Source organism: Meles meles, chromosome 7 (genome assembly GCF_922984935.1).
Source record: "Meles meles chromosome 7, mMelMel3.1 paternal haplotype, whole genome shotgun sequence".
NCBI classification, from domain to species: Eukaryota; Metazoa; Chordata; class Mammalia; order Carnivora; family Mustelidae; genus Meles; species Meles meles.
In genome coordinates, this window is record NC_060072.1 from 59,775,593 (window position 1) to 59,794,589 (window position 18,997).

The 18,997-nt window shown below is 35.2% G+C and overlaps 1 long non-coding RNA gene across 1 annotated transcript; it reads left to right on the plus strand.

Moving 5' to 3' along the window:
• Positions 1-549: 549 nt before the first annotated feature.
• LOC123947347 lies at positions 550-18,646 on the plus strand. Its single transcript, XR_006819742.1, has 4 exons — positions 550-686; positions 1,462-1,568; positions 7,164-7,194; positions 18,417-18,646. It is a non-coding gene; the product is annotated as an uncharacterized LOC123947347 (long non-coding RNA).
• The last annotated feature ends 351 nt before the right edge of the window (positions 18,647-18,997 follow it).

Consider the following 18,997-nt stretch of genomic DNA (forward strand, 5'->3'; position numbering starts at 1 on the left):
ACTTTTCTGGAAGTCTGGGATCAATAGCTAAGTGTCATGATATATGCCTAGTAAGGGTGGTGACCATATGATCTTATATGAACAATATAAAGTATTACCTACTTGGCATAATTTTTTGTGTGTGTTTTTGAAGTCTTTTTCTAACCAAATACTCTTCATTCTCACTTCCAGGATACTTGAAATTCTACTATACCAAAAATTTCAAATATTTTAATATTTGAATGTCAATATACAAAGCTATGAACATTACAATTGGTAGCCTTGGTGTAACAAAGATGGTAGAGAGGTAGAGAGAGAGAACCACACATTTCAACATAAATTTTGAATGAGTCATAAGTTCAACCTAGTTGTAAACAGTATTTTGTTTAGAGTAGAATTAAATGTACTTGTATTATTCCTTTCAAAACATTCTATTTTGTAATTCTTTTATTTAAAAAATACTGTTTTTTAAAAAAGAGAATTATCATATTGAAGTTAAGTCAGTTCTTATTCATTACACTACTAGTCATACATTTGTGTCCTCCTTCCTAGAATCATATACCACTTTCCCAATGGCCCTAACACAGTCCCAAACATTTTGGATTCCCATCTTCTTATCAAGTAAAAGCTTGAATTTGCCTTCATCTTGGACACTCCTGAAGACCTCTGTAGAGTTCATGGAACCTTGTAAAGAGGAGAGAACCAGGGTGAGTTTAAATGCAATGGTGTTGCTACCATGTTCAGTAAATCCTATTAGAACTGCTGTCCACCCTTTCATCATGTGTTGTCAAATCTTAGAAAACCTTCTTGACAAATAATGAAATAATATACTTTAACCTCAAGTCTAACAATTCTCAAATCTTACCAACCACCAGAATTACCTAGGGTTTATAAAAAAACAAAAATTCTTCATTCCATGTAGAATTTGTTTCAGTTGGTCTGAAGAGTTGCCTGTATTTTTTTCAAAGTTCCCAAAGTGATTCTGGTATCTATCAAGATGTGATTCTATCAAGATCCAAGCTTAATACACAGGGTAACATTTGTGTATCATGTGTCTCATTTTACAGGTGTTTTGTAAAACCAAATGGACCACTGGGGGTAGAATCAAAAGTCCTTCCAACTGTAGACATTGAAACTTGGTGCTAAGTAATTTTTTTACAAGATGTTTCTGCCAGTGTTAAGCTATTTCAGGGGCTGCAAATATTCCAGATCAACACTATCCTCATCTTTTTTCAAGACCCACTTAAAAACCTACTCTGAATGAAGGTTTCCTAAACTAGTACTACTCATGCTGACATTTTCCTCTCCACACCTCTGCAACCATGAAGTCTGTAGTATGCAATTTAACATTTAAGGATATATCTTTGTTAAATGAAATGATGAAAACTCTATAATTGTTAACTAGGATTCAAATGTTATGGTTTTTATTCTGTCCTATATTGTTTACTGTTGTATTTCTTTTTTTCTCTCCTCCCTATCTAGATTCAAAGTCTCTGAAAATTACTGAGTATGGCACTTTTCTGGTACAAATAACAAAAAATCAAAACAACATTCTGATTAACTTGGGAATATGCTGCAAAAAGGAAAAGGTGGGTTGCTAGTTCCACCAAGAGAATAATATTGGTGTCCAAAAAGACAATTAGGTTTCCTAAGCTTTCATACTCTCATTATTCTTTGGGATGCTAATTATTCTAGCTTCTACCTTTTAGTTTTATGTACACAGATTTTTGATTTTTTTAGACTAAAATGGGGACTCCACAGATCAGAGACTCACAATCAATCAGTAAGTCATTTATTAGGTTCAAACTATTGATAAAAAGTGAAAGATTCTTGTCTTCCTCCATATTACCTGATTTCTCTAGGTCTCAAGATGGTTATTTAAAAATAATATTTTTTAATAATTATTATATGTTTTGGCATTTTTAGCATTTAAAACATTTATAAGAAACTGAACATTAGAAGCCAAATTTGCATTTCATAGTTGATACGTACATTTTCAGGAATTACATGTATGGGATAAAAAATAATTTTCCTTATACACTTCTGAGTTTTTGGATGACCCTTGTAATAAAAGACAGATTAACAAAAGAAAACTGAAGTCTATTAACACATATGTATATGTGGGAGATACTTGGGTGAAAATGAGTAACTCCTTGCTTAGGATTCAGACTGAAATACCATCCTAACAGAGAAAGGAGGTGCAAGATGTAGTCTTACTCTTAGGGGAGTGTGAATGGCTTTTAAGGAAGGTTATTGGGTTTGGGGCACTTGGGTGGCTCAGTGGGTTAAGCCTTTGGCTCGGGTCATGATCTCGGGGTCCTGGGATCAAGCCCCACATTGGGCTCTCTGCTCAGCGGGGAGCCTGCTTCTCTCTGCCTACTTTTGATCTCTCTCTCTCTCTCTCTCTCTGTCAAATAAATAAATAAAATCTTTTAAAAAGGTTGTTGGGTTCTTAGAAGGATATATGGGAAATATGATAGTTTGTGAGAAAGTGTAGGTGTCATGTCTACTTCTTCTCTCCTGTAATAAGAATCAGTCTTCCCTCATTGATGAAACTCAGGGAGGGAAATTATGACAATTGAGTTCTTTTTGGAGGCTCTGTCTTTAGGCAGATAAGGGGATTCGGAGAAAGCTTATTTGTGCATTTACTATTTTCCAAGGACCTGCAGCTCAAAATAATCTCTATACCAAACCAGCATATTTTAGGATAGCATATTCTGTTACCTTTCCAATACATTAAGATTTTTAGATATTCTACTTTTCATATATTTCTTCCCATTTTCCAGTTTGGATACAAATGTAAGAACTTTTTTGGAGTTTATATTGTTTATTTCATAATGCTAATTAATTAATTTCCATAGTGAGGAAGGACATATTGTGAATTATACATGTTTGAAGACATCCTCTGAGTTACTCACCATATTTGCTTGGCCATGAGTGAAATATACCTAATCACAGAGGTGAAGGGAAGCCCGAATTCTCAATGGTAGGAATGACTTGCTTATCTTCAAGTATCAGTAGTAGAAAACTCACAAACAAAATTCAGTAAAGTTTCTTTTATAAATGGTTGTAGCTAGCTATATTCTAAAAATAACTTTAAAAAATTTTGCATGCTATATATTTTAACAAAAAGAATAATGCATAATTAGTAGTCCTGTTGTGTGTGTATAATAACTGGATAGTTGTCTTTTTATTAATATAATATATTATTTGCCCCAGGGGTACAGGTTTGTGAATCATCAGGCTTACACATTTCACAGCATTCAGCATAGCACATAACCTTCCCAATGTCCATAACCCAACCATGGATAGTTGCCTTTAACATAGGATCAGCTGGGCCTGTTCATTTTAATTTGGGAATTTTAGTTTTCAGTTTGGGAACAAGATATAAAATGAAACCATATGAAAAAGAAATAACTTTAGAGTTATAAATTTGTGATTATGAAGTCAATTTACACTTCTATTTTAAAAACTGTTATAAGTTTTGGCTTAAAACTATTATTTATGAATGTTCTAAGCTTGTCTTTTAATGATGTAAATGAAGATAACTTTCAAAAGTTGTAAATGAGTAAGGGTCAAATGCAACCTAGAAAATAAATACAAAAATATGTAACTATTGAACTGGATCAAAGTGCTATTGTTTAAGATTGGAAACTTGGAGAAATTTCTTTCACAAGAAAATAAACAAAATAGACGAGGGCATAAATGTAAAAAGAATTTTATAGAGATTCGGTTGAAAACTTGAAAGTTCATTGTTGAAAACTGATGTTAGAAATTTGTAAAATTACCATTCCTTATTTCATTGACTACAATATGTCCGGTCAAAAGCATGACCACAAGGTAACCAGCTAATTCTTTAGCTTATAGTTCCTATACTGATTGATTGTCCAATGGATTAAAATATTTCTTGATTTAACAAACTTTTTTTTTTAATAGTTTTTACCTCATCCTAGGTGCTCTGCTGGACTCTGGGCATAAGAATGGATGAGAAATTGTACCATACTGGAGAATCTCAGAGAGCTCTTTGTCCAAGGTGTTTCTGATAGAGAGTAGCAGAGACAACATGTTAATCCAAGTTGTCATGGCTCCTGGTTTAGTGCTATTTCTGTAAGACTGTAGCAATTCTAAAGTTTTAAAGTCCGACCAATGCCAAAATGATAAAGAATGCTTGGCAGTGATACAAATGAATCAGTACCACTAACTCATGGTAGATTAATAAAGGCCTAGGTATTTTAGAACTATTAAAAGCAAACCTACAGTATCTGAGGTAATGGGCCCTAACATCTGTAAAATAGGGATCAGATTCTAAACCTAAAAACACAAGTACCAAAACATCAAAGGTATTGGTTTTAAAATACAAAAGCATTAAAGCAAGTATTTAAAGTATAAAGACAAGTATTTAAATGTAATTGAGGTCCTTTCTTAATTACTCAATTAAAGCAATTCTACATATGGAAGATAGGAAATTTTCAATTTCCAGCTTGAACAGCTCTTCCTTGCTCCTTGCTGTAGGGAAAGACTTTTAAGACTTGATGGCTGATTGCACATGTATCCCTTAATCAGGAAAATAAAGCAGTCAAAGTAGGGCAAAGGGAATTTACAATTATTGAGTATACTCCATGGGCCCTGAGTTTTATGTTTGTCCTGTCATTTAATCATCAAAACAACTTTATGTGGTACCGATTATTGTCTTCATTTTACTGAAAACTAAATTCAAATATTTTAAATACTATGTCCAAGGGCACAGATAGTCAATGGTAGAGTCAGAAAGGGAACCAGGGTAGTCTAATTCCAAGGTTCATGTTCTTTGCAGCATATCATTCTACCTCCAAGGATTAGAGCAAGCTTTACATGAGAGAAAAAACACCTGAAGGTGAAGTAGAGAAGGTGGAAATCAGAAAGGGCTAACATTTATATTTTTTGTTGAATTAACAAATATATCAGCAGAAGGGCTAAGTTTATAACCTTGTTATTTTCTGATCAAAATCATTTTCCACCTGAGGTGTCAGGAATGGAACTCAGTTCCCTCACTTGTGTTGTACCCGGGGGGACACCCTCATACTCAGAGAATCTTCTGAGAGTTCTGCTACCATTGAGAAGTAGGAAGATAAAGTTCTGGGCTTTGGAGGTGGAGAGCCTCTATTTAAATACCACTTTTGCCACCAACTGATATATATATAGAAAAATTATTTAACCTTTCTGTGCTTTGGTTGTCTCAATGGGCGATAACACTGAAAATGCTTCACTCCTAAGCTTGTGGGGGATAAATAAGATGAGACATATATAAAGAATCTAACATTGTGTCTAGTCCAAAGTGAGTGCTCTGGTGAGACAGCATCAGAAAAACTTCAAAGTAACAGGGAAATTTCCCAATAAATTACTTTGTTACACAAATGTGTATAAAACCATTCTATCTATAAGATACTGCTGAGAACATTGAAAAGAATATGATCTATTCCTTCAAGGAGCTTACCCTCTAGTTTGGGAAATGAGACCTAGGCAAGATAAAACAACTGAGACACTTCTAAGCTTCCTGGAATTTCTATCAAAAATCTGAATATCTTTGCAGTAATTTTAAAACATGACAGTTTTAACTAAGCACTGGTTTGGAGAGCTATATCTCTGCCTGAAGATATACTTTGATGGCCATAATCTTTGTCTTTCTGCTTCAACGACATGGAGACCGATTGGATGCCAGGGTGTCAGAGAATCTTCCTAGCTGATTAGACTGCTATAGACATAACAAAGGCCATACTTTAATTTAGCTCCAACAGTCTAATCAGAGTGAACAGACTACTTGGTTCTGTGATGGAGACATATTGGCAACTGATGAAGGCTGTCTAGAGGGATTTTGGTGAAAAACCAAAGTATATTAATGCTGAAAGCAGTTTGAATCCAGTATAAGGATTAAGGGTGATTTAGAAGGAAATGTTTATGCTAACAATTTATTTCTACTCTAATTTTATTTTCCTTAAAATTTGTCTTTTATGCATTGGCTTTAAGAATCAGGCAAAATAATAATTTTTCTCATTTCTTTCATGGGTGACTTAAAATATTAATCTTTTAAAATACTCACAGTCAGGAGTATTTTAATACCCTAGACCATCTCATCAAGATGCCCACTACCATATGGGGCAAAATACCCTAAATGTGGTTTCAGGTCTTTTGATTGAGGGAGCAAATTGCATCTTGATTCTGTAACTTTGAGCTAAGAAAAATTTGTATCACTTGTCAGTAGAATGACTCTCATAATGAACTTTTCCAGAATTTATCTATTTTAACATATTTTTTTTATCTAAATAGAAACTTGTCTTAACTTGGGTTCCCTGGGAAATAAATTTTTCATCTGAGGTTTCCATTTTGGATGCTTATTGAGGCATGCTCTCAGGAGTGGGATGGAGTCACAGACAAAGAATGACAGAGGGAGGAGTTGAATTGCGATGCAGTCACAACAAACCTCTTTGGGTCCTAAAGAAAACTGGAACTGGAATGGTTCCTGAGAGTTGGATCTTTATTTTCTATTCATCAAACAGCGATGGGATTTGGGCTGTCCATGCGAAGGGGAGGTGACCTTGGGTGACAATGTTCTTTTCTGTCAATAACAAGAGGACACATCTGAGAATGTTTAAGCATTAGCTGAGGCTCCCAGCAGTTGAGGGAATGAGTGCCTGCATGTCTATTATAGGCCACTCCATGGCCTATTGAGAAACTCAATAGGCCATTGAGTTTCTCAGGTCCTATTTGCTTTTCATGGTAAATTCTAGGAACACTTTCTCCAGGATTCTGATAGGACTCTCTCCTGGGGGAAACTTGCCTGAGAAACGTTAGTGGGATGCCTTACTGGTCCATTTCTATAATTGTTCTCAAGACTACAATTGATACTCCTTGTCTCCTTCCTCTACTAACCTCAGCTACCCATTTCCCTGACTCATGGCTACCATCTATTTTGGTCTAGATTACTTGACTGGAGATGATCTAGACTTCAGTCCCGAGGAGTCTGAATCTCTGATCACTATACCCATGGTTACTGTTCATGTCCATTTATCAGTAAAATTGGGCAAAGGAATAACAGTGGGTTACCCAAGTACCAAACATATGCCCCTATTGTTTAAAAGTAACCTTATCAGTTATTGATCAAAATCTATTGCTTCTAACAGTATGGCTATTCCTTTCCTTCTCTGCAGGTCTCTTGACAAGGGGACTCTGTCTGACCAGGTAACAACCTTAGCTTAAAGCTTAATGAGACTCTTCTTTTATTCCCTTATGAAAGCATTTCCCTTTTGTGAACTAGACCACTAAACTTATAAAGTCCAGAGTTTCAAGAATCAGAAGCACAAATACCCCAAGCAGGGGAATTTTCACTTCTAGTTCATGGCTTCTAGATCCATGTATGCCTTATTGAAAGCATAGCTTATTATACATGTTGCATATTTGGAATGAATTCTGCATGTGAAAGATATTGTCCCATCCATGTATGGAATCATCTCCTAACTTTTCTCTCACTTCTGCCTTCAAACGGTTCTTCCGTCACTCTATCAAACCAACAGTTTCTGGATCGTATGATATTTGATCCATGGTCATGTCCCTGGTGATATACTCACTGCCATGATTCCTTTTCTGTAAAGTGGTTTCTTTACAGATCTGGGGCAACGTTCAGTAGAATTTTGTGCTGATGGGTCAGACAATGTAAGCCTAGCATAAAAAGTACAGCAAACCCATACTTGGAATGTGTGTCCATTTTGGTCATGATTAACAACAGCACCTTCTAAAGTAGAAGAGTACAGTGTAATCAACCTGATACTAAGTGGCTGTTTTAATCTCCCTGAGGGATGGTGGCATATCTGGACCTAACATTCATCTCTTGTCATCACTTTAGATCTCTGTGGCTGGCTATTTGGATATTTGGCATCAGGAGCAGTGGCTAGATCAAATTTAGTGCTTGAGCCCATGCTGGATGCACAGATACATAGCATTCATTCCACCATCTTAGATTCTTAAACCCATTGTGTCAACAGTGCAACAGTCGGTGGCCAAAGCTGGTTGGATCATCAACTGACTGGATCATTCTGTTCTAGTGGTTATTGAATCCTTCTTTTGTGGGACAGGTGCTTTCTCCTAGGCCCTCTCTGGGCATTTTCTTTGTACATTCATTATGATTCTAATTACCTGAGGACTTGTTATTTTGCTGCCCAACATCCACTGACCCTTCCTAATGTGTCTATTCTATTCTTGGAATGATGAATTCGATTATTAAAATGATGGCTTTTTCATTTCACTCTTCTTTCTAAAGGCACTTGATCCATGCTAGGCCAATATTATCCTTCTTCCCTGTGAAGAAAATGGTCATTTTACCTAAACAGGTACAGCTTCACCAGACCTTGCTATCACTACTCTGTGGTGGTTCTTGCCTCTTAGTCTTCTTTCTGGCCTTGATGGCTCTCGGTGCTCTTGTCTGTTTCTTTAGCTTCCCATTAATTCTGAGATTCTCCTCAATCCATCTGACATATTTTTTTCCCCGTAATGTATCCAGGGGACAATTTTCCTATTTATAATCAATAAAATGACCTATCCAGCTTTGCTTTATTGTTAGGTATATTTCTTGGTGCAACTAGACTGTGAGCTAGTGGAGAGCAAGAACCACGATTTATTCATTTCTTGTCTTCTGTAAGACCAAGGAGAAATGCAGATGTTAAATGTTGTATCAAATTTAATCAATGATCAAATGTTTTTAGCAACTTCCTTGTGAAGGATATATTGTTTACCATGTGAGCATGTCACAGCGTAAGTCCAAAGAGCAGTCAGAATCAACCTCATCTTGACCTAAGAGAGACCTTTCCTGTGAGAATTTTTGGAGGAAATAGGCAGGATTTCCTACCTGAACATATACAAGAATGAAGTAAAGCCCTTCATATACCACTTGGCAAAAATCTCCAAACTTCTCTGCAAAACCGAGTGATCTCAAAACTCCTAAATCTGTAAGTTGCCATTGATAACATCTAACTCTCCTTTCTCATGGACACCTTTTCATGCCTAGGCATTTGAGGTCCTGTTTTTATCTTTTCTTCTAGCTAATTGTTTATTCCTCTGAGGCCTCGGATTGAAATCTGTGCTCTGTTACTTCTTCACTTACTTGCTTCTACCATATGTGTGAAGTATGAAGATGGTTTCCAAATCTTTATCCCAAAGTATAATTTCTCAGCTGTGCTCCAGTTTTATACCTGCTCCTGCCTGAGTGACATGGGCATATGCATATACTGCCACCCATCAAAGCCAGATCTGGCACAAATTGAACTTCTCACCTTTTAAGCTGTCACCTTGTCATTTTTCCCACCATCATTAAAACTACCATCAGCACTCAGACTTGGAAAGGGAAATATAATCTCTATTTTATTACCCTATTCATACAGATCAAGCCTGCATGAGTCATATTTTCCCAAAGTAAAGCTTCTTCTTTACCTCTCCTCATATATATATATATATATCTATATATATATCTATATATATCTGTGTGTGTATATGCATATATATTTTTGTGTGTACATATATATGAGTATATATATACAATGAACAAGAAACAAAACAGTTATGTTCAGGAGGGAATTCTTATATGATGTCCCTTTTCCTTACCCTTCGAAGATAGGCTGAGTACTGAGAGCCTTTCGTTTGTTTTCCCTAGAGTGGTGTCCGAAAATGCTTAAAGGTGTTTGCCTTCTCCCAGTCCCACCGAGTTGGGCTGGTTTTCTGTGTATACTCATGAGCCAGCTGCAAAGAAACACACTTGTCTTCTGTGGGGGCACGTGGGGAAACTGCCACATTGGGATATGTCACAATGAGGCATGTAGAGCACCGAGGTTGTCCATGGGCCAGATGTCCCATGAAGCTGTGGGTGGATTTCCTGATGGAATCCACAAAGTAGTTAGTAGGATCTATGACCCTTTGGTGAACTCTGAGCCCTGGTTGCTTAGAACCAAGGCTCTGCTCCCAGAATATATGTTCCTTTCTCTCAGGCTCTCTCAATCACTCAGCCATGCCAATCACCTCAACATTTCAGGTAGGGTGGGAAAGCAGTGGGGCTTCATGGACAGCATCCTGACTGGCTGGAAAAACTAGGCGCTCCCTCACTGTGCTCACACTTTCCTATGTGGGAGAAATCATTGGCTGAGGGGAATCTATCTTGGAACTGAACTCTGCTGCTTTGAGAGACAAGTGACATGGGTAAAGTAAAACTGTCCTTACCTTCTTCAATACATCTATTTTTTGATTCTCTTGTTCCACTGATGTTCTAGAACTTCTCTGCCTGACTTCCTGACTCTCAAAAAAGTATTCTGTCTTTGAGTGGTTGTCAAATAGATATTCTGTCGGGGGATGACAGTAGAAAACTCCTATTCTGCCAACTTGCTGATGTCACCCAACTGGTACTATTTTTGAGAATATATTCTTGAGGGGCACCTGGGTGGCTCAGTGGGTTAAGCCTCTGCCTTTGGCTCAGGTCATGATCCCAGGGTCCTGGGATCGAGTTCCACATCAGGCTTTCTGCTCAGCAGGGAACCTGCTTCCCTTCCTCTCTCTCTGCCTGCCTCTCTGCCTACTTGTGATCTCTGTCTGTCAAATAAATAAACAAAATCTTTAAAATATATATATATATATATATATATATATATATATATATATATTCTTGAATTCTCTTTGCTAGTATTTTGTTTAAGATTTTGTTTTCACGGGGCGCCTGGGTGGCTCAGTGGGTTTAGCCGCTGCCTTCGGCTCAGGTCACGATCTCAGGGTCCTGGGATCGAGCCCCGCATCAGGCTCTCTGCTCAGCAGGGAGCCTGCTTCCCTCTCTCTCTCTCTCTGCCTGCCTTTCTGCCTACTTGTGATCTCTCTCTGCCGAATAAATGAATAAAATCTTAAAAAAAAAAAAAAAGATTTTGTTTTCACTATTCGTAAGTGCAATTTGTCTTTCTTTTCTTTTTTCTTTGCTATAAGCATCCAGACTTTGAAATACTATTATACTTCCATTATAAAATGAATTGGGAATTTTCCTGCTTCCTGCTCTGGAATAGTACAATATTAAGACATTTTAAAGTTGGGAGTAATTCCATTTAAAGCCATCTGAGTTGACTGTTTATTGTAGAAAGGCCTCAATATTTGTTTCTTTATTTTTTCTATTGTAATTGTTTTGTTTTTCCTTGGTGTCCCTACTAGAAATTATTGTGGTGAGTTGTATTTTTTTAAGAATAGAAATTTCATATAGTCCTCAATATCTTCTGATATTTAAACCTTCAACATTTTTTAAAAAATTTTGTGTATTTGTGCTTTCTTGATTTTTTCATGATTAGGTTAGGCAATGGTTTTTTTAACTGGTTGATATTTTTAAGGAGTAACTTTGACTTACTTTTTTTTTCATTTTATGTTTTCCATCTTGACATTTTCTGCCTTTATCTTTATTAGTTCTTTTATTTAGTTTTCTCATGTTGTTCTTTTTTTCTAATTTTTTGAGTTATCAACTCACTTATCTTTATGGATAGAGATGCTTAATGCTACACATTGTCCTTTAATAAGGGTTTTAATGTGAGCTCATAGATTAGAAATGTATTGTTTCAGGGGCACCTGGGTGGCACAGTTTATTAAGCATTAGATTCTTGGTTTTGGCTCAGGTCAAGATCTCAGGGTTGTGAGATTGAGCCTCGTATCAGGCTCTGTGCTCAGTGTGCGATCTGCTTAAGACTCTCTCTCCCTCTGCCCCTCTCCCCCATGCACTCTTTCTCTCAAATAAATAAATAAATCCTTAAAAAATGTTTTGTTTCATTATCATTATTTTTAAGATGCCTTACAACTTTATATTTTGTCTCCCACTTTATCTGAAAGTTGTTTGGTAGTATGTTTTAAATTTTCTGGATATACCAGGGCTTTTTGATTTTTTACTTAATTTTGTTAGTTTCTCATTTAATTGAATTATTGTCAGAGTTCATATTTTGTGCTATTTATATTCTTTGATAAGTATTCAAATTTTATTTTACAACCTAGGAGATGATTAACTAATGCAATTGTTATGTTCACATGGAAAAAGAAAGATGTATTCTTTATTATGGGGGTATAGAGTTGGATGAATATCTATGAGATTCGCTTTATTGATTATGTTAAGTCATCTATATCCATACTAATTTTTTGCCCATTTTATCTGTCTTGAATTGGGACAGTGATGTTAAATTTTTGTATTATCCATGTGTTCTATTTCTCCTTGCATCTCCTAGAGTTTCTAGCATATGGAAATTATTGCTGTGTAATTAGATGCATAAGTATTAATAACTTATATCTTCATTTGTGAATTGTAGTTCCTAGCAAAATAGAGTGCTCTTTCTTGATTTTATTGATTATTTTTGTGCTGGATCTTACCTTGTCAGATACATATATTACATTCTTTGCTTTCTTTTTATTCATATTTTCCTAGAATAACTTGAATAATCTTGGATTTATTTCACTATTAACTCTAAAATGTATTTCTGATAATATGTAGGTTAAGCACTTTCCTATTTATTGTTAATTGGCATAAATGACTATAGTTCTGTCATTTAATGTGTAAGTGTATATTTATATTATATGCTTTATATAAATGTACTTTCATTATATAGATTATTATATTTAGTATCCCTTTTCATGTTTGTTTATCTGTTGATATTTGAGAAAGTTTTTACTTTTTGTTTTAATGATTACCTTTGTATTAGTGCCTTAGATAATAATTGCAATTCCTTTTTTATCCTCTTTTCCCTTTTTTCTTCTTTTTGGTTACTCTTAGTTACCTGCTATAAGCAAAACTGAAATAAAGAATTTCTTCCTTTTCCTTTCATTTCCAGTCTCCTATCATTTGACATTTTCCTCTATCTTCCACCATTTTTATACTAATTGTCTTATACTTATGTAGTCATAAGATACAGCTATTACATACAATAATAATTCCCATATAAAGATTGAAGCATATATTTTTATTTAAATTAACACGCATTTAAACACATTCAAACACACACACATATATATACACATCATGTGTGTACACATATATGTGTACACATACATGTATATACATTGTCTATTATATACACGTTCTATATATGCATATATTATATATGTATATATACATATATACGCATTATATATACATTATTAATATGTGTGTTATATATACACACACATATTTGTTTATATATAACTTGTTCCTTAATGCAGTCCTTGAGAAGAGCTCATAGAAAAATATTTCTTGAACTCTTGAAAGCTTGTAACAATTTGCCTGTGCCTTTCTATTTGATGGTCACTTTGGCTGGGTATAAAGTCTTTAGCTAACATTTTTAAATTTTCTTGAATATCTTAAATATGCTCATCCATAGTTTTGGGACCTAAAACATTTGCTATTGTAAGTTTAATGACAGTCTGATTTTATTTCCCTTATAAGTGATTTGGTGTTTTTTCCTAATTATGTAACTTTTTGTTTCTTTAAAGGCCAGCACTTATGAAAATATGACTTGTATTGGCTCTTTAGAGTTAATTTTTTTGCACTTGAGCATTATGCCTTTTGTATAGCTAGTTTCAAGTCTTATTTTAGTTTCACACTTTAAAAATATATTGTTTTTAATATTAGTTCTTTTTCAGAAGCTCATATATATATACTGGATTTTTTTAGCTGTTTGCTATGGCTTATACAATCACTTCATATTGTGGTTGGACATCTGAAATTCTTATTGTTTTTCAGTAGATGTTTTATTCTTTTTTAATTTAATTTAATTTAATTTAATTTTTTCAGTGTTCCAAGATTCATTATTTATGCACTACACCCAGCGCTCCATGCAATTTAATACTCCCCACCAGGCTCACCCAACCCCCCACTCACTCCCTTCCAAAACCCTCAGTTTGTTTTTCAGAGTCCACAGTCTCTCATGGTTCGTCTCCTCCTCCGATTTCCCCCAACTCACTTCTCCTCTCCATCTCCCAGTGTCCTCTTTGTTATTCCTCATGTTCCACAAGTATGTGAAACCATATTATAATTCACTCTCTCTGCTTGACTTATTTCACTCAGCATTATCTCTTCCAGACCCATCCATGTTGATACAAAAGTTGGGTATTCATCCTTTCTGCTGGAGGCATTGTATATATGGACCATATCTTCTTTATCCATTCATCTGTTGAAGGGCATCTTGGCTCTTTCCACAGTTTGGTGACTGTGACCATTGCTGCTATGGACATTGGAGTACAGATGGTCCTCTTTTATTCCAATAACTTTCTCTCTTTTGTTTTTTATTGAAATATTATCGATATATAACATAATAACTCAAGTATACAACATAATGATTTGATGTTTGTATTTATTGTGAAATGATTACCACAGTAAGTCTAGTTAACATCCATTACTATATATTGATGTAATTTTTTCTTCTTTTGAAATTATTAAATGGCACTCTTACCCCTTGCATCTCTCTTAGCTTAATTAGGGTATGGAGTATTGGGAGTGAATAAGTTAATGCTTATGGGCAGCCTGTATATTACCTAGTCAACACTGTGGTGGTTGTTTTCTGCTTCCTGATTGTGATGGGGCAAGCAATGGTTCTCTTAAGGACAGATGGGAGAGAGCCAAAAATACAGCTTAAAAATGATTCAACATCCTAAACTTCTACTTTTGCTTTTGTTGTCCCCTCACCTTTATATTGTTATTCCTGATAATACATCTTCATCCCCAAATCACACACACACACACCCCCAATGTGTTAGTTCTGATTCTCCAGAAAAACAGAACCAATAGTATGTTTGTGTACATGTACACATGTACACACATATACACACACATGTACATGTACATACTACATGTACACACATATACATGATACATATGCATATATATTACATATATTATATATATATGAGATATATACGAGAGAGAGATTTATTATAAGGAACTGGCTGTCATGATTATGGATGCTGACCCATCCTAAGATCTGCAGGTAAATTGACAAGCTGGAGAACCAGAGGAATTGATGGTGTAGTTCTGGTCTTAGTCTGATGCCCTGAGAACCAGGACACAGATGGTCCAGTTCTAATTTAAGGAGCAGCAGGCTGGAAACTCAGGAAGAGCTGATGTTTCAGTTTGAGCCCAAAGGAAGGAAAAAGATAATGTATGAATTTGAAGGCTTTTGGGTATGATTAATTTTCTCTTACTCAGTTAAAGGCCAGTCTTTTTGTTCAATTCAGGCCTTCAACCAATTGAATAAAGCCACCCCCTTTCAGGGAGAGCAATCTGCTTTACTAAGTCTACAAATTTAAATATTAATCTCATTTAAAAAATACATTTACAGAAACATCTAGAAAACCATTTGACCAAGTAACTGCACACGGTGGCCCACTCAAGTCAACTGTAAAGCACACACCTCCAATCCGAGATGGCCTTCAGTGTTCCCAAGGCTTTTTGTTCCTTTGAATATTAGTTTCCTATATATATGCTTCTGTCTTTCTTTTCTGATGTCTGCAGGGTTGATTTTGATAGAAACCACACAGTTAGCCCAGGCTAATTTTCTATCTTGTCAGGAACCTCTTTTTTTTTTTTTTTTAAGATTTTATTTATTTGACAGAGAGAGAGGTCACAAGTAGGCAGAGAGGCAGGCAGAGAGAGAGGAGGAAGCAGGCTCCCTGCAGAGCAGAGAGCCCGATGCGGGGCTCGATCCCAGGACCCTGAGATCATGACCTGAGCCGAAGGCAGCGGCTTAATCCACTGAGCCACCCAGGCGCCCCTGTCAGGAACCTCTTATTCATAATTCCTGGATTATTTATATCAGCATCAATCCTTTTTTTCTGTGTGAGAGTAAATTGCTTCTCATTTCCAAAACTAACTTCTACCATATCCATCTCTTTCCCCAGTCCCAATTGTATTGTCTATTACATTGACCCAAGAACTTTATATGTATATCTGTAACCACGCATTTATTTCTGCTCTATCTGGACCAATAAGAATATTCCTCATATAGGCACACCATCAATGTTTATTGAGTGAACAGATAAATGAATGGATAATAAGTGGAAGAATGAAATAATCACTGAGAACAAATATTTAGTGCAGAAATCATGAAACACTATGCAAATAAGGAAGAAATGCGTTTTATGAATGGTGGTAGAAAGTCATTCAGTTGAGCTGTAAAGCATTATGAAATACTTTCTAGTTTTAAAACACAAGATTAAAGACCAGAAATTGCTGGTTCTTGTGATCACTTTTATATCTCATTATAGTTCCAAGTAATTCTCATTTATTTTATTTCAATTTGTGTGTGTGTATATGTGCATGTGCGTGCACATGTGTGTGTTTCTGTTCAATTTTTAACATGCTTCAACTCGATTTGGCTTGTGTCTATATGCTGGATACTAGGAAAATCTCTTAGGGAATTATTCCATGACTTCTTAAGTCCCCAGATGTTTCAGAGATTCACTGTCACCTTAATTAAACAGCCATTCTTTTTTAACTTTTGCTTTCTTATCCCACTTCCTATACTCTCCTTGCACTATTTTTTTCTTTTAGCAGGGATGAGTGGAAGTTCTGAATTGTTTTTGGAGCATTCAGTTCTCTTTGGGAAATTAACCAGCATGCTTGACTTCTAAGAACTCTTAAAGCAAAATGATTTGACAGACTGTAAACTTAACCCTACTTTGATAGCTTCCACTGTGTGGTTTTCTCACAAACGGAGATCACATTTGCTATTAGCTTGGTTTAGAAAATAATTTTCCTTTAAAATTGAAAGAACATAAACAATTAAAATTAGAGAAGAAATTATATTTTTAGTTAGTTTTATTGGGTAAGTCTGTATAACTCTTTCATTGTTTATTTTTTTTTAAATTTTATTTATTTATTTGATAGAGAGAGATCACAAGTAGGCAGAGAGGCAGGCAGAGAAGAGTGAGAGGGAAGCAGGCTCCCTGCCGAGCAGAGAGCCCGATGCGGGACTTGATCCCAGGACCCTGAGATCATGACCCGAGCCGAAGGCAGCGGCTTAAACCACTGAGCCACCCAGGCACCCCTCATTGTTTATTTTTAAATATATATTAGATTCTCTTTTAAATGTATCCAAAAAAGAATGTCTACCTCTTCACCAAGAAGTTAATTTTTTAAGAAATTCAACTCATAGTTATTATGCATTACTTATTATATACCAATGTTCTAGGCACTGGTCTAGGACCTGGGGACACAGACAACATAGTAACTTTTCACAGCATACTCTAGTTATTTATATTTAATTAACTTTATACTGATTTTATTTCTTTGTCTCAATTAAATATACAAATAAAGAGTAATAAGAGACAAGAACATACAAATATTCAAATACAAATACAAATGAATGAATATTGAAATAACACAGGTAGGGGAGCCTGGGTGGCTCAGTCAGTTAAGTGTCTGCCTTTGGCTCTAGTCATGATCCCAGGATTGTGGGATTGAACACCACATCGGGCTCCCTCAGCAGGGAGCCTGCTTCTCCCTCTCCTCCTCCCTCTGCTTGTGTTCTCTCTCTGTGTGTCAAATAAGTAAATAAAATTTAAAAAAAAAAGAAAAAGAAATAGCACAGGTAAATTAATAAATTTGTTCTCATAATTCCTTTGATTTATAGTTATGACTTATTGGCAATACTCTGAAAATATTATAAATATTATTAAGTGCTTTGTTTTTTATAAGTCCACAGAAATGTGCCTAAAATAAACTTACACCTTGAATTTTATATTCTCAGTTTTATTTTCTCCAATTTATAGCTAAAACCTATATAATTTCAATCAAGTTGTTACTAGAAATTTTTATTTCTTTATGTTAGAAACACTTTTGTCAAATAATCTTTTTCTTTTTCAACATTCTGAGTATTAACCAAAGAAATTTTTATACATTCAACATTCAACAAATATTTAATAATCCTTTCTTACATGCTGAATGGTGGATGTGCAATAATAAAAAAGGCATGTAGTCAAATCAGAGCTGTAATTCTAAAAGTTATGAAAACAATTGTAACCCTAGATCTCAAAGAAGAAACAGAACACTCAGACTAAAGTGTGGAAAATTAAAAGTTGTACATGATTATGTTGTTTTTATCTTTTCATAAGAAAATTAAAAATCGTACATGTGTTGTACTGAGGGGCATTGTTACTTTAGATACTATTCTAGGAAAGCCTTGAGTTTTCAATAGCCCGTAAGTCATGAGATCTACCTAGAAAAATTTAAAACATCGAACTTATGTGATATTCTTGAAAGAAACTAGCTATTTCCACACTGATACAGGGATATATATATATATATATATATATGTATACATATATATATATACACACACACATATATGTATATATATATTCACACATATAGTTGCTTTTGAAAACTGAATTCATAATTCCTTGGCGTCAGTAAAATCATTAGAGCATTTTTTTTTCTTAAGTAGGCTGCACACCCAGTATGGAACCCAATATAGGGCTTGAACCCACAACCCTGAGACCAAGACCCAAGCTGAGATCAAGAATCCAAAGCTCAACCAAGTGAGCCATCCAGAAGTCCCTCATTAGAGCTTCTAATTAGAATTACTGCAAAGGTCAACACTATGGAATCTCAACCTCTTCCAACAATACGGTATTTCTAATACACCATTATTTGCTATTCCTGCGATTTGCACTAGAGAAATGACAACAAATAAGGCTAAATCAGTTGCTATTTACCCAGTGCTTACAATGTGAAAAGTATTCTTACTTTTGATATTCTTACTGTTAGATACTGTGAGTGATAAAATCACCAATAAGGCAGGCTCTGTCCTCAAATGTTTTATAATCTAGAGGCAAGCTATGCCATGTGTTATGTCGTATTCAGTATATGTGTTGCCGAAGCGAGCATGATATGTCGTATTCAGAAGAAGCTTCCAGGAATACCTGATCAAAGAGATGGAGTAAGTTTTTGTTACAGGATAGGTATTCTTCACGCTTTAAATTCATTGAGAGAAGGAAATAAGGAAATATTTTGCATGTGTTT